Genomic DNA, 23,980 nt, shown 5'->3' with positions numbered 1-23,980 from the left:
GAATGAGATAATATAGCCAAAGCCGGGGCACTTGGTGGCTCAGGAGTACCTGACAATAACTAATGCTAGTGACATTCCCTAGGTCGATACGGCCGATTTATGAAACTTTGGGATAAAAGAAAGAAACCAGGACCAGGAGAGAGGCCCGGCGGCCGGAGCCCTTCAGTCCTGCGGGGACAACAGCCTGCGCCGCTAGGCACCCGAACTGAAAACCACCTCGCCCCACCCCTGTCCGGGCGAATCCGGACGGCGAGTTCCGGGCGGCGGAGCAGCGCTGTCGCGGCTGAGGCCCTCCCTCCTCGGGCGACTCCAGCTGTGCCAGCTGCGCCGGAACCCCGAGAATCCGCCGCCACCGCGCAAGTGCCCGCGGCCGCACTGGCCCTTCAGGTAGGAGCTGCGCTGTGGCCGGGTGCACAGGACTCCCGCGGGAGTCCGGTTTCCGCTGCCTTCACCCTCCGTCCTTCCTCCGGCCAACCTTGGGCAGCTGGCCTCTCCCCGCCCAGCTTGGACGGGACCTTGGCAGCCGCAGCAGCAGCGGGCGCCAGCGCCGTGCGGCCTCGCGGGACCAGCCTCTCTGGCTTGCGTCGGGGGCTCCAATGCGCGCCTTCCGGTCCAGTGCTTGCAGTGGACGCCAACAACTTGGGCGCGCACGTTTGCCGGGACAGGCTGCCGTCCGGAGCGCAGAGCCACTTTGGCTCCAGGCCGAAGTTGGAGGCACCCGCCCACCCCGCGGCGAGGCCCCCGTGTAGTGTGTCTGGCGCTCCCAGGTTATCACGAGCGCCGGGAGTTCGCGCGCTGTGGGATGACCTGGATGGCGGGCGCGATGGGAAGTGCTGCGTTCCGAGGCGTAGAGCCCAGCCTGCCAGATACACTGTCCTGGGCATGTGGCCACACAGCTGCTCGCTGTGGCGCCAAGAAGAGCTGACGTCGAGGTGGGGCAAGGGACACGGGGGCCTGGAGTGGGGTGTGTGTCAAGAGGCTTGTTTTTCTCTCTCCAACTCAAAGTTATTTGGTACCTAGATCTCAGATCCAGGAGCGCAGTGCCCCAAGTCTTGGATAGGATTTTGTGACGTCCTTCAGAACTGCCCTTGTAGAATCAATCCAGAGCTATGTTTGCGCCTGTGTTCCGCCACGCCTATGTTTGCGCCTTCTCCTAATCTCGGATTATTGCCTATACCTCCTCTGTGAAGTACTAAATGCAAGTGCATTCTTAAGATCCACAAAGGTTTCTGCGTTTGATCATCCTTATGTCTTTCCCCAGAATTGAGAGTTCCGTTAACTTTATCTCCCAGGCCTGCCAATGTCAGTTTAGATAACGTTTGTGGGCCTTCCAAGGGCTTGTGGGAAACTAGGTCCCCAGAGACCTCTGCGCTGTGACAAATGGGCTAATTAATGGTGGTGCAGTGAAAGCCTTAAGAAGGGAAAGAGCCTACAGCGTGAGCTGTTAACAGACACCACATTTACACAATGCCCATCTGAATAAGGATCTCTTTCAGAAGATGTTTTCTCACATATATACATACAAGTGAATTTGTACACAGGCTTTTAGCTTGAATTTGTATGCAGGCTTTTAGCTTGAATTTGTATGCAGCCTTTCAATGTCGTTGAGGACCTTCTAATAATTGTTTGAGCTCCCAATCTGTCTTCTTAAGATCCAGTACAATTCACAATCCATATAAAAAATGTGGTAGTGAAGGTTTTGAGGAAGATGTACCTTTACCATGTTGGTCCCTGATGTCGGAATATTAATGAACTACCGTGATAAGTGCTGTATAATGCTCATTTAGGTTGGTTGGGGGACCCTGCTCCTTGGAAATTGTCAGAGTACTAATTGTGTTACTTAATAAAAAAAATTATTTGTTATAAAATCCATTTACCTTTAATTCTCACAGGCTTTTTAAAAAAGTTTTTATTTTTATTGTGGTAAAATGCACATAACATAAAATTTGCCATCTTGACCACTTTTAAGCATACAATCAGCGGCATTCACATTGTCATGCTGCCATCACCACCGTTCTTCCACCATCCTTCCACCAGCATCCTGCTTTTCATCTCATTGGATTTTAATAACATTTTAATGATAATGATTGTGTTGCAGGCTTTAGTTTTCTTCCTAAGCAAGTCTGAGTTCTCTGCTCATTGCTTTAGAGAAATGTACTTTTGAAGAGAAGAGGTGAAAAGCTATAACCAGATTGTGTTTCGTCAACTTATCTCCATCAGGAAAGTTCTAATACATTACTACTTTAGGATAAGCATGTGAGCTATTTAAATTTTCACATAAAGGTATTGTGAGGTTTAGCTATCAAGAGGGTGAAACAGGTAAGGGAGTTACTATTGATAGTTTTCTCCCCTGACTAGCAGAAAAATAGAATACTTTTGTCTCCTTTTGTAGTGCAATAGCAACTGTCTAAATTATGCTTAAACTCAGGTTGTGGCACATATTTAGTAACTAAAAGCAGTTTTGGTCCAGCTAGCTGGTGGGTGTAGTAGCAATTTCTTCTTTACTCAGGTGTTTACTAAAGATTTATGCCAGGGGACTCAGCCCATAAGTTATGGCTCTTTAAATTCACAGTTAGTCTGACTCATTGTTTTCACAAAAGAAATGTCGCTGGGCTAGGCCTGGTTTTATGTTTACAATCCTTTAAGTCTTAGCACCACAAAATAAAATGTATTCTCCTGCTGGGTATATGTAGTTAAATGTTGTTGCAGGGTTAAAATGAGAAATTTGTAACCTAAACTTCCCATACGCCTGTGACATTTCTGATTAGAAATGGAATCATACAAATTGTATCTTCTGCTGCAGTGGGAACGCATTCCGATGTGTTAGTGTCCCTGAATTCACAGTGCAGTGTAAAGTCTGGATCCCAGATGTTTTAGTGCTGGGTTATTAAACAATTGTGTATGTTATGTAAGTGTTTCTTACTGTCACAGTTCTTTTTTTGTCCCTTCTGTTGTGAACGTTCCTTAATTTTTGAATTTATTGAACAAATATTTCAGTGACAGAAAAAAATGATTTGTTTATTTAATCAACACTCATATGGTGCTTCCTGTGTGCCAGACACTATTCTAAACATTAATCCTCAAAAGAGCCCTGTGAAGTAGGTAATAGTATCACCCCCATTTTATAGATGAGGCAATTTGAGGCACAGTGAGAACATAATAACTAGCACATGGCAGAGCTGGGGTTCCATTCCAGGCAGCCTGAACCCAGAGTTTTGGCACTGTTATCTCACTAGAAAAATATAACCTGAGATTCCACTCTCCTGACGAATGAACGTTTTTTCAGGTTGTTATATTCCTAGCTTGTCCTTATCCTTAGGGATAAGTCATTGGACATAACTGCAATCAGAGTGCAACTTAGACTATTAATTCAGCTCCCATATTTTTCAGAAGAGGAAATTAAGGTGGAACATGGTTATATCCTGGGCTGGAAGCCCTGGGACAGGGTCGTGGAGACCCTCTATTGGGCCAAGCCTCCTCTTGATTGTGACGGGGTTGGGACAGAGATCCTGGGAGTGTCTGTGGAGGCCAGAGTGTGTATTTGAGAGGGGGGACAGTATTTGCCAGTCAGGAGGGAAGTGCTTCACTATTTTAATAATCATTATAACCATCCTGGAGTTAACCTGCTAAGTAACGGCGCAGGTTATGTCAGGGGCAGACAGAGCAAAAGCTTGTTGCCAGCTGGAGAGCATGGCGAGTCTTGCTGCTTAGGGCTCCACAATCCCCGATTCCTTCCCCAATAGCTGGTGAGGCCTGTGACCCTGGGCTCCCCTCTGGATGAGGGGAATATTTTATTCTGTCCTCAATCATTTTTTTGAGCTTTTTGGACCTAGAGTTGGGAACCTTTTGAAAGCCTCTGACGCACAGAAGAAAATCAGCCAAGACAACATGGAAATCAAAATAACTTTGTTTAGTCGGTTCTTTTGTTGAGAGAGAGAGACTTCTAAGGGCACAAACTGACGCACTTTATATTAAGAACAGGAAAATCAAAGTTCAGTATTCAACAGTGATTTTTTTCAAAGTAGGCTTTTACAGACAGTACATTTGGGTGAAGGAGAATAAGGAATAAACACGGGAAAAGGAATGCGGTGGAAAAGGAGAGAGCAACAATTGCAGACAGAGGAGGAAGTAGAAGGGGGAGCACAGAAAGAGAAGTGAGGGTGCTAAAATCTTTGTCGGTTCTTTATGCACATTTTGGTGCGTTACTTCTTAATAATGCCCTTAGACGTGCCAAACAAGGTTGAAAATTATCTTTCCTTTGGTTTATCTAGAAGTGATCTTATGTTACTTAAAATCATTGCTTATCAACAATGCCTGGACACAAGGAGCTCCCAGGGAACTGAGCTTCTGCTTGCAATCTTCATAATGATCTAGGCTGTTTTTGTTTACACCACTTTTATATGAATGGATTTCATATATAACATGATATTAGAATCACTGGCTTTACAATTATTTTGTTTATCATCTGTCTTCCCCGTGAAAGGGTGAGGGCCTTGAGGTCACAGACTGTGTTTGTCGTTTTTGTGTCTACAGTGTCCATTGTAGTGCAATAGACGTGAGCTGAATGAAAGGGTGCATTGATGGATGAAGGAAGATGGGGCAATTCAGTTTATTCAAAATGTATAGGCATTTCCAGAAAAGAATGTTTTCATGACTAATGTTTTACTTATTTATTTGTTCTGCTGTGCTGTTTAACTATTCTTACAAATAGGTTTGAAGATGTGGAATGGAAAGTTTGTGGCATTTTGAGTAGCAGCTGTACTCATTTCATTGTTCTTTTCCTGCAGTGTTCTTTACGTAAGTTCTGATAAAGGAGTCCTTTGAAATAAGGAGACTGGGGAGGTAGCAATGGGTTGGGAAGGGGGTTCCAGGGCTTAGAGCCGGAAAACAATTCCAGATGTATTAGGGAGTGGTGGTATGAATATGCAGAACCCAAGTGGGACTTCTTAAAAATTTTTATTGGGGAATATTGGGGGACAGTGTGTTTCTCCAGGGCCCATCAGCTCCAAGTATTTGTCCTTCAATCTAGTTGTGGAGGGTGCAGCTCAGCTCCAAGGCCAGTCGTTGTTTTTAATCTTTAGTTGCAGGGGGCGCAGCCCACCATCCTATGCGGGCATTGAATCTGCAACCTTGTTGTTGAGAGCTCGTGCTCTAACCAACTGAGCCATCCGGCTGCCCCTCCTCCCCTCAGCGGCAGCTTGTTGTCTTCAGCTGTGGAGGGCGCAGCCCACTGGCCTATGTGGGAATCAACTGGCACCCCTGTTGTTCAGAGCTCATGCTCTAACCAACTGAGCCATCAGCCGCCCCAAAGTGGGACTTTTGATAAAAGGGACAGAGAGTAGAAGAAAAGATAAATTAAATATGAAGTTTAGATATTGTTTCTTAAATCTCACCATTATTTCCACTTTGGAATAAAATCATATAAGCTAAGGTAAGAGTACAGGATTTGGGATGAAATATATTTTTGGTACTAACATGATTGTGAGGTCAAAAAATTAAAAACAAAACAGGAGGGGGAAAATCCAGGCCGAATCCCACTATCTTAAGGGAAAAAAAACCCACTTGTTAGGATATTGTATATGGTAAATATTTAAGTTCGGAAACGGAGCAAGGCTGTAACCCTAACCTTCACCTCACCTCAATCCCAGACTCAAGGTGCTACTGTGTTGGCTGGAAATGCAGTGTAGTGGTGCAGTGGCTAAGCAGAGCGTGTCTGTGAGGCTTGTAAGGCAGTGCTGGGCCCCACAGGTCCTCATTGGAAGGAATAATGACTATGGGCCTTGGCCTAGGAACCGGAGAGGTTGGATTCAGAACCTGGGGGTTCTATCCATGTGGCCTGTGACTAGCAACTTAAAAATCCTCTATGCCTTGGTTTCCCCATCTGTAAAATGAGTGTTAAAAAGATACCTATTTCACAGGATTTTTGTGAGGACTGCAGGAAATAATGCCTGTAAAGTGTTTAGCATAGAGCCTGGAACATAGAAATGGCACAATGAATGTTAGGTTCCCCTCTTTTACGCATCACCTTTCCCTCTCCACCCCAAGTCAGCAGGAGTGACATCCATAAATAACTAAGCAAACTGGAATTAATGCTAGAGTAGACATGGAGATACGACCACGTGGGGATACGGAGGAGGGAAACATGAAGTTTGCCGGGGAGGAATTCTTGGGTGAGAATGGGATTTCATGAGACCCCAATGATGAGAAGCAGTAGGAAGACTTCTGGCAACAAAGCTGGTAATAACCATAGAAAATGAACTCTGTCTTTGATGAGTGCAATACTTTTAGGGTGTGTGTTTTGACATTAGCTAGAAAATTTGATTTTTCGTAATCTATAGCCATAGCATAGCATTTAACAGGAGAAACACGATTCACTTAATAGGAGAAGCGTAGCATTTAATAGACTCATGATTCATTGCTCTTTACTGAAGGGTCTATGTGTAGAGTTGTATTTTTACACTGTATTTAGAATTAAGAAGAATAGAGTGTACTCTCAAGGTAAGAGTGAACCAGCTTATACAATGCTGGAAACATACCACTCCACCACATTCTTTAGTTTCACATTAAATGGGAGGAGGGCATCGCTGGCCCCATCAGCTTTATAGGGTTGTAGGTAACATACTCTTGTGAATCACAAATGGAAGTGGAGACTGTTTGTCAATAACCTAGACCAGCAGTCTTCACACTTTAAAAAAAATTTGTGGTACTGTTCCTTACCCCTACCCTCAAGAACCACTTTTCTGAATGAGCTCTTCTGTGAAATCCCAGAATGTAAAACACCCAAAAGCAGAGCCATCCTTCTTGATGATTCCTAGATGGGGGCAGTTAGTTAGCTGCCTCCCTTTTCCCTTCCTCGCCCTGGGGCAAGGCCCCTCTCCAGCTGGACAGCTCTGCTCTATTCTGCTCATTCTGGTCAGCTCCACTCTGTCCTGTTCTGCTTGGCTCTGCCTGTTCTACCTGGACCAGCGAGACCTCTTCAGTGTTTCAGCTCCAGCGGGAAAATGCAGTCTTGGGTGGAAAGGGAAATTGCACTACCGGAGCCAGAGGGGAGCTGGCTTCTGTAGCAAGAAACCCCAGCGCTTGGTCCCTGATTGGTCTGTCCTCATACAAATGAGGACTCCAAATCCTCACAGTTTGATTGATCCAAAAAGCACTGTCCTGATTGGTCAGAATGGTGCCCCTTGGATTGGTCAGTGAAGATGCTGATGGGGATACGAGGTCTGACCATGAAGTTCGCAAACTTGTTGCAACGATGTTGCTAACCTTTTTACATAGCAGAGGGATTATCCATTTGTACTAATTGGACAAATAGTTAACCAAGTTTACTATTTGTAAGTGCTGAAAAGGCTGTGTGAAAAAGGTAGACAACCTGAACTTTTTGCCAACAATTCATGGCTCTTGCATCACGACAATGCACCAGCTCACACAGCACTGTCTGTGAAGGAAGTTTTATCCAGTAAACAAATAACTGTATTGGAACACCCTCCCTACTCACCTGATCTGGCCCCCAATGACTTCTTTCTTTACCTGAAGATAAAGGAAATATTGAAAGGAAGACATTTTGATGACATTCAGGACATCAAGGGTAATATGATGACAGCTCTGATGGCCATTCCAGAAAAAGAGTTCCAAAATTGCTTTGAAGGGTGGACCAGGCGCTGGCTTAGGTATATAGCTTCCCAAGGGGAGAACTTCGAAGGTGACCATAGTGATATTCAGCAGTGAGGTATGTAGCACTTTTTCTAGGATGAGTTCACAAACTTAATTGTCACACCACATACAAATATATGATGTTAGTGTGAACTCTGGGTTCCCAAGTGATTCATCTGTTTTCCTAATCATTCTTTTCTGACCTCACAGATGTCACCATGGTCATGACAATGATTCATTGCTGAGATATTACTGTCTTTTGGAATAAGGGCTGCTCTCAACCTATGGGAAGTAAACTCTGTAGCTTTTCATGTGACTGTCACCTCCCAGGAGGATCAGATGATATACCCAAAGCTGGGCCTGGAGATCTGGCTAGACAGGCCTGAAGAGTTTATGGTTGCAGTTAATTCAAGGATGATGGTGTTAATTTAGAAAGTGTTGAGAAGTCATTATTGTACTGTATGGTAATTAAGTACAAGTTAAGCATAAAAAATAAACACTTTACTTAATTGACTGTAATTAGAATTACTTTAACACAACCAGAGCAAACATTCAATGCTCATTCTTTCCTATAAAACCAGTTCCCATATTGACTTTATCTTCTGATTCCACCCAGGATATTTTTTCCTCAATTTATTTGTTTATTCTGTGGAGGAAAAAATAATTTTTCTCCTACCTTTCTAAATTCTTCTGGCTGGACTAATAATCAAACTAACATGAGACAGATTAACAGGAGAAAATGTCCAAATGCATTACGTACGTACATCTAGGGATTCGGAACATAAATATATGAGACTAAAGGACAGAGCCAGTCAGTCGTTAAGGCTTATATGCCATCTTGAGCTAAGGAGAAGGGAGGAGTTACGGTTTGGGGCTTCAAAGGGCAGGAAGGCAATTCACATGGAGATAGAAAAGCAAATATTTGGTAAATAAATGTTTGCTGGGCCATCTTTATCAATGACACCAGAGGGCTTTGATCAAATGGGCCTTGCTAGGTTCCTCCCTCTCTACCACACCTAGTTCATATTAATCTATAGTTATCTATAATAATAGTTCCCTTCCTGGAGCAGCTCCTCTATCTCAAGTCTTTTAGGAAAGGTCAAAGGTTCTTTCTGAGTCTTTTGTTTTTTTAAAAAAATAACCACTTTAATATAATCAGTATCCAAAAGGCATATTTTTGGGTGGTAAACTGTTTCCCCTCAATTGACTAAGTCATAAACCCTTAATCTGATGACTTCTATGCAGTAAAAGTGCCCATAAACCCTGATTTCCTAGGCCCAAAGACTTGGGGAGGCTATGAAATTTGTGCATAATTTAAAATGACCCTATGTTTAATGAGCAGGAATGACTAGAAATGAATATAATTTCTTTGTCATGGCAGACAAACCAAGTGGTATTGGGAGCAGGGAGGGAGAGGCATTGCTTCTGACAAGGCCTGGTCTTCTTTGGTCTTGGGGTCCTCCTCACCATAGTCCCAGAGCTCAGCTGCAGAAAGAGGTATCACAGCTCTGGGGCAGAGTGGACAGTGACTGCCCCCCACCAGCGGAGAGTCTTTGGTCCCTAAATTACCCTTTGGGCTCGCCAGCCACCTTGGAGCCTCTTCTTCTCAGAGGGTGGGCCTGAAGGACATTGTTTCCCAAAACAAAGGCTGGGTTTTCTTCAAAGTTTAGATCCACTGCTTAATGCTGCAAAGATGGGTTTAGAATTACATTAGTGAGGATGTTTAAGTGATTGTAATTCACTAAGCACACCATCATCATTTGGCTCTACGTTGCATCCCACGGCATTTTAATGAGTCCTCTTTGATCTTGTCTAAACCACTTTCCTGCCGTTGCTGATTATATAGAAATACGTAGGACTATCTTGCTTAAATCTAGGTGAGTGTTACCTGGTTTCAGTGACCTGAGCATTTTTTCTTTTCCTTTAAAGTTTCTTTGGGTTTCACATTTTAAGAGGCAGTGATACTTACATTTATCTATTTATCTATTGTTTTACAAATGAGTCATGAAAAAAAAGGAAAATGGGTTTGGAAATTATTCTCACATGACAGCCATCATGAAACTTTCAAGGAAGAATGGCATGTAAGGAGTAAGAAGCCCCTAAAAATTCTAAAGATTGAGAGAAAAAGAATAAACCCTCAAAAAATTAAGCTAACATCAGTCAATTTTAAATACTAGAAGGTCCAAAATAAATAAGCAAGGAATTTAAAAAACGTGTTCAGATCAGGACATTACAGCTTTTTTCACATTATTAATATATTTGCATATGCTTTCATCAAAAGCTGCTTACTAAAAAGTATGCATTCAAAAGAGACATCTACAGTATGCTGTAATATATTTTTAAAAAGACAACCTTTTGAGTTTGCCTCTAAAACCATTCTGTGAGTATAATTTACTTTTTCATAGTGAGTCCTATAAAAAGTTTGAAGAACACAAATTCAGTGGCATATGATTCTTCAGTTCCTGCAGGATCTCTCCTTTCGTACACACAGGGCATCTCTAAGTAACCCTTCTTGGCCAGCTCAACTAATTCATCCTTTTGAAGTTACAGATTGAAAATGACCTGATCTGTGAATTGTACAGTCTGTCTTATTAGGTAATTTAAGTGCATTTTCTCCTCCACATTGGTATATATGCATAAATGTAAATGATCTAAATTGACTATTAGAAACTGTGGGCCTGCCGGAAAGAACTCAAGTGTGATATTCAGGGTAACTTGAGTTCTGTTTTTGTCTCTGCAACTAACTTACCTGGAGCTGGCATGAAATAACCTTAGTCCTCTTTAAATTAACTGCCCTCGAGGAATTCTAGGTCTAGTACAGTGGTTCTCACACTCCACTGTGCATCCCAGTCCCTAGGGGCCTCATCATAACACAGAATGCTGGGCCTCACTCACCCTAGAGCTTCTGATTCAGTAGGTCTGGGCTGGGTAGAGAATTTGCATTTCTAACAAGTTTCCAGATGATGTGATGCTGCTGGTTTGGGGACCACGATTTGAGAACCACTGATCTAATGGTTTAGCTGACACATCAGTAACCACAATTCAAAGAGTAAATGCTGTGAAATAAGTGCGAGTAATGTGCAGTGGGAAACAGGGAGTGGAGAAATGGCTCAAAAGAACAACTGGAGATTTGAGAAGCCCTAATGGAAGAGGGAGAGGTTAGTCAGGATCTTGACAAGTGGTTAATACCTTGACAGGTAGGGCATTTGGCGGAATGGCACCATCCCAACCTCCTGATGGGAGGGAGCGTACAGCATGTATATGGGAGTAGGGCTATAGTCTAGCATAAGTGGGGTGGAGGGTTGGTGTGGGGGAAGGAACAACTAGAAACAGATGGGATTGAGAATGAGAGAACTGGAAAGGCAAACTGAACATGTTCTTGGGTTTTGGATTTTGGCAGCAAGGGAATAGCATGATCACAGCCATGCTTACAAAGGGCAATTCTGGCATTGTGATGGATGGCTTGGGAAGAGAACAGTGATTTCAGGAGAGCTAGTTAGGACTTATTCAGGCAGCCCCATCTGCAAGCAGGGGTGGCCTGAAGAAGAACCTGAAGGTCGGAAAGATGCAATTGTGGGATGGCTCTGTGCAGAAGCAGAGATTTAGTAGTTGATTGGTTCTTGGGAATAAGGGAGCGGGAGAAGTCAAGGGAGATTGAGGGGTCAAGTGTGAGTTTTTGGGGAAGAATGGTGGTGGCAGGATCCCTAAAGGGAAATAGATGGGATAAGAAAATGAACCTCTTGGGACCTTTGTTTCTTTAGGACCAGTTGCTCTTAAAGTCTTTTTGTATGATTGCGATCAGTGTCTTGGGGGTTGTTGCTTGTCTAAAATATTGCAGAATATATTTGTATGAAAGTAAATGGCACATATATAACAGGCACTTATACAGTTGTTGATTGGTTGATCTGGGTTAACCGTTAGTTCTGAAATCTTTACTTCTGTAAATAGCCGTCTTTTCGAGCTTTTCTTCATTTTGCTTTTCATTTTCTTAGTATGTCGACTTGCTCTGCCTCCCATTTTATATATAATACTATGCATGTGAACAGTTTTTGGTTGTATCTTCTATGTATATATTTAAGTAGGTTAGCAGATATTTTAAACCCCTTTAACTCTCACATCATAATAATCATACCAGGTACTGAGGTATTAGTATACCATCTTGTTTTTCCCACTGGGTTATAAACACCCTTTGAGTAAATAACATGTCTTATCCATTTTTGTCTTCCTCATTTCACTCGTTAAGTCCATATATAAAGTGGCCAGCAAATGTTTGAGGAATGGGATTGAATCAGTCAGTAAAAGGCAATTACTGGTCTTTAGTGAGAGACAAAATGGTTCAGGTAATGAAAAGTAATAAATTAAAGGAAAATGGAAATCCGTGTATCTTGAGAAATAGCAAAAGGAAACATTTAATTCAGTAGACTTTCAGGACTAGGATAGAGATATTGAACACTTTAGGAACCAGAAGTAGAAGCCCATCAAAACTAGGAGAGTGTTGGGTTCTGTCTTAAATTAGCCATTGAAAACCTTGGGCCAGAACTTCGTACACTGGGCCTCAGTTTCCCCATTTACGTGGTTGTGGTGGTAATAAATTACAGGTTTTTATAACTCTCTGCCCACTCTTTAGGGGAGAATTCCAAGCAGAGGAAAGAGCATGAGCAAAGCTTCAGAGATGGGAAGGAATATGAAGCAGGAGAGGGGATGGAGGCCAGTTTCAGAGCGCCATTTCTGCTTGAGGTAAACTACCTGGCACAAGACTTTTTGCTATAGGAGAGACTTGTGCCAGGTAGTTTACTTCCAATGACATCTGGGAGCAGGAGTAAGGACCAGGGAGAGAGTCACATGGGGAAGGAGGCGTTATTGAATTGGTCATTTCTAGCTGCTACTGGTGGCTGGATTCTGAAGGATCTGCTCAGGAAAAGTCTTACGAAATGCATCGGCACAGTTCACCTGGAGAAAAAAGGGGAAAGCTTTTATCCATGTTTCTTCTCTCCCATCGATTAAAGGCAGCCCCGTTTTTCACACTGTGTATGTCTGATTGCCAGGCAGGTTCCCATGGATGTTACGTGAAGCAGCATCCGAGGACACCGGGCTAGAGAGGCCTGGTTAGGTTGCACTGGTGTGAAGCCGGCTGGATTCTTAATGGAACTGGCTGCCATTGCAACGGCAGCAATGCAAGGTGTGTTGGAGAGGATTAGAAGGAGTACATAAAAGGTGGCTGATACAAGGATCTATTGAGAGATTTTTTACCAAAGGAGCCACCTCACCAGATTTATACAATGGTGTGCTTGTAAATGTGTACCAACCAGCTGTCCAGGAAAATGAATGTGTATGTGTGTGTAACAGCAAGTCCTAGAATAAGGTCATTTTGTTCAGTGTTGTTTCATTATAATGTTGATGAGAAAAATAATTCTGTTCCCATCTGAGGCGACTGTTTGTGTGGAGTTGGCACCTTCTCCCCAAGTCTGTGTGAGTTTTCTCCAGGTGCTCCTGTTTCTCCCCATGACACAATGATATGCATGTGAGTTGAATTGTCATGTCTGTCTCGCCCCAGTCTGAGTGAGTGTGGGTGGGTGTGGGAGTGGTCCTGCGATGGAAGGCATCCTGTTCCAGGGTGGGGGCCTACCCTGTCCCTGAGCTGCTGGGAGAGGCTCTGGCCAGGCTTGACCCTGCACTAGAATAAGCAGGGTGGAAAAGAATCCTCTTATTTGTTTTTATTAATCTTTCTTAAATGTATGTATAGCTCACATTTATTTCAGTGTTTAATATTAGAAGTGTTTTGGGTCTTTGTTTAGAAGTTTGGTGATGGTCTTGTGACCAGATATATGCCATAGGAACTTAACTCTTGTTTCCATCAATTAGCCTTTGGGATAATTGGTTTTGTTATATATTGTTTCATTTAAAGTCACAGTTTCTAAGAACCATCGATGACATTAAGTATTTGCCACATATATGTCTATTATACATTTTACTGATATAAAGAATGTGTAGCACACAATTTACAAGTAATAATAAAATATCCAATACTCTTTATCATAAATAGCTAATTGATTCTGATATGTTTATTTTGGTTTTTGCTGAATTCTTATACTCATAGCCAACCAATGGTTACAGTTGATGAAAGAGGGGAAGTGATGTTTTCCTATTACAGTGTGGATATAATGAAAGTGAAACAATGAAGGCTCATCCCAGACCTTCATTTGCTCATTAAGTATCTTCTTTAGGAATTGGATAATACTAGACAATATTTCCTCAGCTTTTGTTTTATTCACAGTATAACCATCACAGGCACCACACATTTTATTAACATTTTCTCCACCACTTTCTTAAGCCTAGACGATCAACAAAACAAAAAATCAAGCTATGATTTGTAGGGTTTCTCAATTTCCATGTGAAAATATTCTCATTATGGATGATTTCAAATTATAGGGAATTGGGAAGAGAGGCACAGAAGCACAACATACAGGATTTACATTTACAGACAGGTAAAATAGACCTAAGCAACCGCAAGAGCATAGCTATTATGAAAATGTACTAAAGTGATAAACAAGTGACTAATTTTGAGTATTTAACACCTTCAGGTTTAATATAATTTATTTCATTGTAAGTTTATAGAATTTAAAGTAATTGCTATATATAACAACTGATTCAAACAATTCCTGAAAATTTGCCAACCAATTCTCAGGAGCAGGGATGAGCCACCCTGGAATACTACTGGAGTTATGTTTCTAGAAGATCCCTCTGGTAGCTATCTGTAGAAATGTTTCAAAGGGGAGTGGTGAGGGAGGCAGGGAAGAAGTCCTGAGCTATGTTAGGGGTGAAAAGTAGGAGACAGACTTAGGCAATGTCTCCAAGCCCTGACAGCACAAGGCTTCAAATGAAGTTGGGTTAATAGAGATAATGCACATTTCATTGGTTTGTGTTTAAACGTGGGATCTTTAATGAAAGTCTCCTTCAGGTACTGTTGGAATCTGAGATACCTTACCTGTGCTCGCAGAGCTCCGCCCCCTTTGCTGCCTTCTACTTTGGCTTCTTTGTTGATGACAATGGGCCAAAGGGATTTGAAGGGGAGGCCCCACCTGCCATAGCTGTGGGTGCCTTCCTGGAGAGTGGGAACTGTGCCAATAAAGCCACTTCCCAGGCCTTGCTCTCCCAAGTTTTCAAATCTAGGGCATGGAGCTCCAGAAGGACGTTGAACTCTAGTGTGTGGCCCATAGAAATTTGTCGCTAGGAGCCTAAAGTTCCTGGGTTTGTTTTCCTGTGACTCACAGAAGCAATGAGGAAGACAGCGGTTGACATTTCTTCCTGCAGCTGCTGACGGCAGCAGCGTCAGCTGACCTGGAGCTTAGCAGGGAAACAGCCCCTCCTCCCTCTCGTGGCTCTGCTCCTCGAAGTCACATCAGTCAGTCTGGCTGAGGGCCCCCTTGTTCCTTTGTGGATCTGCTGGTGCAGATCAATGTGCAAAGGCCAGGCGCCCCCGATCCATCCATACGCCCAATGTGTATGAATTGCTTTTGGAGGTCAGCCAGCCCCCCACTACTCTTAGTGGAATAATAAGATGGAGTAGATAAAAGGGTGGCTGTGGCCCCTGGGTGCATAGGGGAGCCAATAACTGAAGTATGGAATATGGAGGCTGGTACATGTGTGGCTGGGCTATGGGAGAGGGAAAGAGGATGGAATTGAGATGTGAGACAGAAGTTTAATCATGTTCAGTTTTGAACTTGATAAAATAGGTGCCTGAGGGACAGTTCAGTGGGTTCTGGGTATTCAGACTAAGAAGGGAAAGGAGAGTAGTCAAGTTGGTGAAGCCATGAATGTCTATGAGACCCCTCCTCATGGGGACATAGAATGAGGTAAGGGCGACAGGTAGACTGGCTAGAGTTGAGAACCCCCAGGAGCAACAGTGTTAAAGGGATAGTGTCGGGGTTAGGAGCCCAAGAACCAGACAGACAGGATTGTCCAGGGAGCTCTAAAAGGAAGGAAGTGGCATGAACAAAGGAGCTGAGGCACAACAATCGCGGCTCGTACTGAAAACAGCTGACCCATTGTGTTCACACTTATGGTTTCCCAAGTTTATCTATTCAGTTATGATTATGTCAACTTTGCCTCTCTTCCTCCCTCTAAAAGGAGTCAAAGATACTGCAGTATCATAAATGACCCAGGGTCAGGAAGACATGTGACGCTTTTGCACAGTGTTAATCCTTTGACCTTCCCATTTATATAGTCAGTGTGAGGAGAAAATAAATTTACTTTAAGTTAATGGTATGGGATATGTCAGCTTTTCCCTGTTTGATGTTTCTTACTGTGTTTTCCATATTAATCACTTCATTTCCCCCTCGGTCATGGGACTGATATTATTTTCTCTCACAGTTGTCAGCTGTCTGCTGTGTCATGCAGTTTTTCACCATGATATAGGGACACAACACAGCTCAAGTTGGCAAGGTCACCGCCACCAGTGTGTGCCACTCTTGGTGGTTATGTTCACGCACATCCAGAAAGCCCAGTGCTACTGAACTAAATTATAGGCTTGGAGATAACCATGTGGTTTGCATTCAGCAAAAAATATATCCCAGACATGTTCAAGTGTTGTTAGTTTGAGAGAAATTAGATGATTCCAACATGAAAAGACAGAGCCTATCTGAAGAGATAGTGGAGTGAATTTTCTACAGCACAAATCTGTTGAATAAGTGGATTTGGATGTGACCACAGGCTTGCCATATGAAATTCTACTCCATGGGAATTAAAGTTAGTGGCTTTGTGAAGGCATTTATCACAGACTGAAAACTTTGCTTGTAGCCTTTTGCCAAAGCTTAGAAGCATGCAGAATAAAGATAGGCTTTTACTGTGACTGTCTGCTTTAATCCTCTTAAAACACTTAATGTGTCCCTGCGCACATAGTGGTGAAATTAAGTATAGCTATTCTTTATAATGTAGCAACTTAGGTGTGTTAATCTACTGCTAAAAGAAGAGGAAAACTAGGGAAAATAGGAAAACAGTCCTAAAGTCAGTTAGGCATTGTGTTTAGCTGTAAGTATCAGAACCCCCCAAGATAGTGGCTTTATTTCTCATGTAAGAGCAGTCTGGAAAGTAGGCAGTGGTGAGCTGGCATGATAGCTGCAGGAATTATCAGGCTCTCACCAGCTCTCTAATCTGCCATTTCCAGGACATCCCCTTGTCCAAGATGGCTGCTGGAGCTCCACACATCATATTTACATTATAGGCAGAGAATGAAGAGGGAAGAAAAGCATGCCATCTTCCTTTAAAGGATCTGTTTCAGAATTTCAACACTCCTATTTGTGTCTCATTGGCCTGAGCTGGAAAAATTAATTAAACCACAGTCTTCTGTTCTCCTGGTCATTATTGCAAGAGATTGGGAGAGAGACTGTATAAGAGTAAGATTCTTTAGTGTCTTTCTGGATGTTCTATGCCAAGAGGTCTTTGTGTCTTCTCAACAGTAATATCTGTAACATCATGAATCAGCCAGGGGTTTCCATAGAGGCAGAGCTAACAGGTTATATAGATGAAGGGATTAATCTATTAATGAATTGGCTTATTCACTTGTGGGGTTGGCTTAGAAATCCATAGGGCAAGCAGTCAAGAAATGAATATCATGTGCTGGCTGGAACCCCAAGGGCAGTCCTAAAGCTTGGAGTTTCTGAATTCAGAGAAGGCCGAAACCCTTTTTTAGAAGCTTTTAACTAATTACATCAGTCCCACTCAGTATAATCTCCCTTTCGACTAATTAAAGTCAACTGATTAGATATCTGAATTACATCTGCAAAATCCCTTCACAATAGCACTGGATTAGTATTTGATTGAGCAACTGGGAAAAGATGTGTTTGCTGCAAAATGGCTGCTGCCCTCCTTTACTCCAACTCCAGATGGAATTCTGGGGAATGTAGTTAAGCTTAGCCAAGTTGACACACCACAAAGCCACCCTATACTATTATTTAGTTGTCAACTAGAGAAATAGGGCAAAAACAAATCAGTGTTTCTTCATTTCTGATATACTGGCAGATGGTGCACTGATATGGTGATTGGTAGCTGAAACAAGGACCTGGTATTAATTGTGCATTTTTAACTGTTTTTTTTTACTGCTTTGTTTTCCCTCTCTGTCTATCACAAATAGCTAAGACTTTATTTTTGATGTTTTCATAAGTAAAGAGCTTTGAGGCTCATCAGCCAGTGTGAACTGATCAAAGTTAACAGTTAAAATTTGCTTTTAAACGAGTGGTAAGATGTCCAGTTTTTTAATAGCACAGATTTTTTTTCTCATTTTCACTTTTTTGTCTTGTTTATACAGAGATATGAATGGACCCTTTTATTCTTTATTCAAACCAATAATAGCTTTTGTAATTAAAGCAAAAGTTAGTAGCACTGCAAATCTGTTTTTGTGATGACACTCAGATGCTCATTCATCTTTTATTGAGAGTCTTCTATTATTTTTTTAATAATAGGTTTATTGAGGTATAATTCACGTTCCATAAAGTTCACCCTTTTAGAGTGTACAGCTCAGTGATTTTTAGTATACTCATAAAGTTGTGCATTGATTACCACTAATTCCATAACTTTATATTCTTTTATATTGAATATAGATGTGAATGTCTTAAGACAAGTGAAGAATTGGAAAAACTTAGTTCTGTTGTCTGGTTTAAATTCACTTGAAAAGAGAAATTGGTGACTTTTAGTAAGGACAGAGTTGCAAACGTTTGGTCTTAATTTTGTGAGAATACACATAAGGCCTTCATTATGGGATTTTCTACCAAATTTAAGTATATTATTCCCTTGAATGTAATTCAAAGTCAAAGCATTCATTCACTTGTTTAGCAAGTATTTATTGGACCTTTACTTTGTGTCAAACTCAGTGTTAGGGACAGGCAGTCCCAAGTCGAATGAGACTCTCTCAGCAACCTTGTGGTCAGGTGGGTGGAGAGACAGGTAAGTCATTCTGTTGGCTTTCATGATGCCATCTTCACTGTAAGCTTGGGAGGCATGAAGTTACTGGTGGTTGAGTCTCATAACCATGAATTTGCAGAAGGGGCTAGTTTCACAGCAAATAGGAGTCAAATAGCTGAGCTCTTAGAAGTGGATGCAGCTTCTGAGAAGTGAATATCACTGCAGTTAGTGAGATGTGAATTGAAGCGATCCCTCTGCAGTATGGTTTGCATGCTTACTTCCTTCAGATCTCTACTTAAATATCACTTTTCAGAGAGGACTTCCCTGGCCATCTCTCTGAAATAGAACCCTGTCCTGCTCAATCACTTTGCTCTGCTTTCTATCTCTTCTGAGCTCTCATATGTTATATAGTTATTTGTTACTGCAGCAACCCCCACCCCATAAAAGCAGGTAGTTTTTGTTTGCTGCACTCACCCCAGTGCAATGTCTGGTACCATGTCTGGTGCCATAGTTTGTGCATGAATGAAAGTTCTAAAAAAGGTGTGAATTACAGAATTTTGTTTATATGGTTCTTTATGCAAGCAGAAATTAATTTTGTTAATAAATACTCCAGATCTTTTGGTATATACCGGGAATGCCAGAAAAATGTATACACATTTTAAGAGATGTTATCTATGTATAACTTTTCGAAGTTGAATTACGTAGCAATGGGTAGTATGATGTTTACTCAAAAGATGGCGTTAATCAAATGAATGCTAGTGTCACTCATTGTATTACAATTTTAATACAATTTTTTCCTTTCTTAATATGTGTGTACTTTTTTTGGTACCCTCTGTATTTATTTGTGGATGATAATTAGGTACGGCTAGTTTCTCATTGTAAAACCTCCTTGGGTAAGTAACAAGTGTCATGTTTGAACCTCCTGCCTCCCTGTTCCCTAACTCAGCCGGTGACTAAATTCTTCTTCAGTGCCTCCTTTGTAATTCTACTGCGGCCACTGCCCAAGTGGGCTCTTAGTTCGTGAAATACTAGAATATTGCTCATTTGCTGCCTCCAGGTTTACAGAGTGATTTTTCTAAAACATAGATTGGATGGTGTTATGCTGTAGTTTAGATCCTTCTATGCCCTCCATCACCAAAGATTGGATCTAAAACTCCTTAGCACGCACGGCATTCAAGCTCTGTCTCAGTCTGTTCAGTCTGTTATAACAACACGCTGCTTACTGGGCAGCTTATAAACTACAGACGTTTACTACTCACACTTCTGGAGGCTGGAAGTCCAAGCTCCTGGTGCCTGCATTGTCACCTTCTGGTGAGGACCCTCTTCCTGGTTCATCTCCAGGTTCTTCTCACTGTGTCCTCACACTGTGAAGGGGTCTGGGGCGCTCTCTGGAGCCTCTTTTATAAATCACTAAGCTCATGCAGCAGGGCTCCACCCTCCTGACTAAAGCTCCTCCCAAAGACCCCACTTCCTAATATGAAACCTTTGTGTAGGTTAGGAATTCAACGAATTTTGGGGAAACACATTCAGATCATAGCAAGACCCTTCTCAATGTGTCTGTTGCCTGATGTTTCAACTTTGTTTCCAGCTTCTTCAGTACACATCCCGCACATCCTCTCTGTCTCTCTCTCTCTCCTTCCCTTCCTCTCTCCAGCCCTGTTTTTCTTGCTATCTCTGTGGGGATTCTCAGTGCCAGAGCATGGCCTGTGCTCTCCTGCCTTTGGGCTCTTTGAATAGGATGCCCTTTTTCCCTTGTCCACTTATGGAGAGAAACATCCTATACCTCTCTGGAGTCTTCTCTGACCACCCACTTGCCCTGCATGCTGAATCACTTCTGCCCCTCTCCACGTTTGCATGGCACTTCCACGCACAGCTCTGTTTGTACCAAGGATCTTTCTGTTGGCGGGCCACGTAGGCTGCCTCCTCCATGAGTCTGCTAGCTTTCTGAGGACAGTGTCTGTCTTACTCATTCTTGAATCCTTAGTGCTTAGCAGTGCATAGCAGATAGTAGGTATTCGGTAGATATTGGAATAAAGGAATATAATTTCAATACGCAGTCTCACTCATGGATGCAAACCAACCCTTATAATGACAGCAGGGCATTTAAGTACAAACAGATCATTGGACTTGGCAATAGAAGTGTATAAACAACTGTAATAAGTGTTCTTCTTTGTCTTCTTAAACTGTCATCGGCAGCAATGTGTTTTTATAAATGCAGAGAACCACAGATCAGACAATGTATCAAAGCCCTTTGCTCCAGGACTGGACTGAATTTCATCATCATCTTGACAATACTTTTCTGCGTCAGTGTTCAGGAGACATAAAAAGACTTTAGAACAATTAAAAACTGTAATAAAAGTTTATTTTGTTTTCTTTATTGCTGTATTGTATTTGTATGTTGGTTTTGGTTTTTATTTAGGAAGCTAATGAGACACAGACTGTTAGAAAACCAGAGGCAAGCTGTTTGATTTCCTAATGTACTAACTGAATGAATCCAGGTGTATGAGTGACCCAGGAATCCGATGCATTAGGCAAACTCCATCCCCACCACCTCCCTGGTATTGTTAGCTTGTGAACTTGGCCTGGTTTTCTCGGCAGTTGATAAACTGATTATCCTGTTTCTCTGTCACCCATCTCATCAGTTTACGAGTCCACATAGCCTCTTTTCAGTCCTTACAAAGAGAAAATGCAGGTGAACTCACAAACACAAAGGTTCATTTTGTTCTTGAGTCGACAATCAAATATTTAAAAAAATTTTTTTTCATGTTTTAAAAACTCGGTCAATTCTCATGTTATCTGAATTTCATTAGATTATCAGGGAAAAAATATTCCTTTTCCCAGCTGAGAATGCAGGCACATACTTGCTGCTTCCCAGGAGGCTTTGCCCTTAACATGTATCACTTGTCTTGTTTATACCTATCCCCTACATACATGCTGCGTTTCCCTGAAAATAAGACCTAACTGGAAAATAAGCCCTAGCATGGTTTTTCAGGATGCTCGTAAAATAAAATAAGCCTTACTGTATTTCTCTGAAAATAAGACCGGGTCTTATATTAGTTTTTGCTCCAAGAGATGCAGTAGGGCTTATTTTATATTACGAGCATCCTGAAAAAACATGCTATAGCTTATTTCCTGGTTAGGTCTTATTTTTGGGGAAACACGGTGCCACTCTATGAACATTAAGAAGGGGAAAGTGTCCTTAATTTTATTTTCTGGGTATGTTGATATCCAAATGAGTTATAACGTATGCAAAATAACTTTAGATTCCTTTTCTGGTGCATAAATCCATAACATTTTCTCTTATGTTAATCCTATGGCTGTGAGGTTTTTCTTGGGTGCTGCCTTTTGTACAGCCATCTTTTGCAGTGTGAGAAAAGCATCAGCCACTTGGGGGCACCCAGGTATTTATTTAAAATACTGAAGGCGATGCCAAGGGAAAGTAATTTGATCTCAAGAAAGAAGGAGAAAATGCTCAGTGCAGACCGTCAGTTTCAGTATAACTAATCCGGAAAGCAGGTCTGCACTGAACACAGATTACCATGTCCCAAGGAAGGAAATTCACTAGACAGCCTAATTTACTGTACAGAATCAGGAACACCCCAGCCAGGTTCCTGTTTGTTAGCGGGCACTTTTGTACAGGCACACAGCTTTGGGGATCTCAGAGGGAGGGTCGTGGTGGAAACCAGAATGAACAGTGACTGGCAGGAGAAGTCAACTGTAAGCGTCTTCAGACTGTGTTTTCTCATCCCCCATTGTGTTCTGGGTGCCTGGCTCTCTGCGGGAGCTGTGCACTCAATAAAGATTTGTTTAATGAATGGCTGGATGGATGAATTCAGTGAACGTACAAGGAACTAACAAAGAATGGGTGGACAGAGCCTGGAAGGTTTAAAGCAATGGATGACCTATTAATGAAGGGAGTTAATTATCATGAGACATAACTACAAAGTATTGCATGTATCATAAGATGTATTTCCTTGGCTAGAATATTTGCATGAGAAACGAGAATTGATAGAGAAATTCCCATGTTTCCTATTCTAGTTGAAATTTTGTCAGGTTGAGATATTATCATATATATATATATATATATATATATATATATATATATATCTCATATAATAGACATGTTCATTTGTGTTTTGAGTATGTAATCAAACAATGCAGAAGCTCAAACAATATCGATTCCCAGATTACAATTTTTATAGTGCAATCCATTGCAAATTTATGATTATGTTGCTTTTTCAGGCATAAGAGATTCTGAAATGCCTTTTGAATTCTTAAATAATATTCAGTTATGTTGAAGATGTTGTTAGTGTGTTTAATTTCTTATCCTGTTCTAATTCCTTGAGCACTGGGGACCCAAGTAACTGTTTAGGTAACTCAGTTGCTTTGTTAACCCCGACACTGGATAAACAGGACTCTGAGGTGGAAGATTTGTCTGACCAGCTGTTTCCACATGGGTTCAGAGTCACTACTCCTTGGTTCTAGCTTCTTGTGTCTTTTCTTCAGCTTTGTAGCTTCAGAAACTCACTTTCATTAATGCAGCCAGAGGTGAATGAATCTTACACATTTGCTAGAAATCAAACTCACTGGGGACTGTTGAAGATCAGGATACTCCTTTATTTGTTCTGAGAAATTATTATCTCCAAGTAGCCCAGGATCATTTATTGGTAGGTAAAATATTCTTGTTTTTTTTTCTGTAGTACTTAAATGCTATTGAGACTGTGGTGTCTTAAAATGCTTTCTGAAATACCCAGTGCGCTCTCTTTCTAAAATTCCACACTCCTGAAAGGGTGCTAGCATCTTGTTTTAGAGAGAGAGGTGACTTAATGCTTAAACATTTTTAAAATAAATTATCTTGAAATAATTACTTTGAATCTAATTTCTTGAGAGCCTCCTAATGTGGTATTTGTTTTGTTCCAAATAGCAGCACGTTCTCTTTAGGAGCAGGAAATATACAACAAAAAGGAATGTGCTGAGACACAAGAGAGTAAATTTTTCTCTTGTAGCCAATTTGTTGAGATGAAAAAGCACACCAGCTTTTATGTCTTATACTTCCCATTCCATGAAAACAAAGGACACTTCTATAAAAGTTATTTTTAAGAACAGGAAGGTAAATAGTGCCTTCGAGTCTTGGAAAGGCCAAAATGGTGCACAAATTGCCCAAACATGGAGAATTATAGAGGCCAGAAGTGCTGAAAATGCTGGCGTGTTACTTAGGAGGATGGATTTAGGAGTCAGACGTCTGGATTCAAATTTCAGCTTCACCAACCACCAACTTTTCTGCTCCCTTCTAATATCCCCAGATCAACAATTTTACCTCTAATTCTTTGACTCTTTTCCCTTTTTGCTTCCCATCAGTGCCGTGTGTATTCTAACTCCCCCCCTCTACTGACCCTATAATTTATGGTCCACTCTCCTCCCTCGATATTATTCT

General features: G+C 41.7%; 1 protein-coding gene across 1 annotated transcript in view; it reads left to right on the top strand.

Annotated features, from left to right (window-relative positions):
• The first annotated feature begins 235 nt into the window (after positions 1-235).
• Positions 236-23,980, top strand: part of PLD1 (phospholipase D1) — a 181,779-nt gene continuing 158,034 nt past the window's right edge. Inside the window, exon 1 of the mRNA XM_019735181.3 lies at positions 236-387. The gene's annotated coding sequence lies outside the window, so the exon portion shown is untranslated. The remainder of the gene's footprint in view (positions 388-23,980) is intronic.

The sequence above is a fragment of the Rhinolophus sinicus genome, chromosome 17, assembly GCF_057876585.1.
Source record: "Rhinolophus sinicus isolate RSI-liver-muscle chromosome 17, RSI-T2T, whole genome shotgun sequence".
Classification (NCBI taxonomy): Eukaryota; Metazoa; Chordata; class Mammalia; order Chiroptera; family Rhinolophidae; genus Rhinolophus; species Rhinolophus sinicus.
This window is presented reverse-complemented; position numbering and strand designations above follow the sequence as displayed.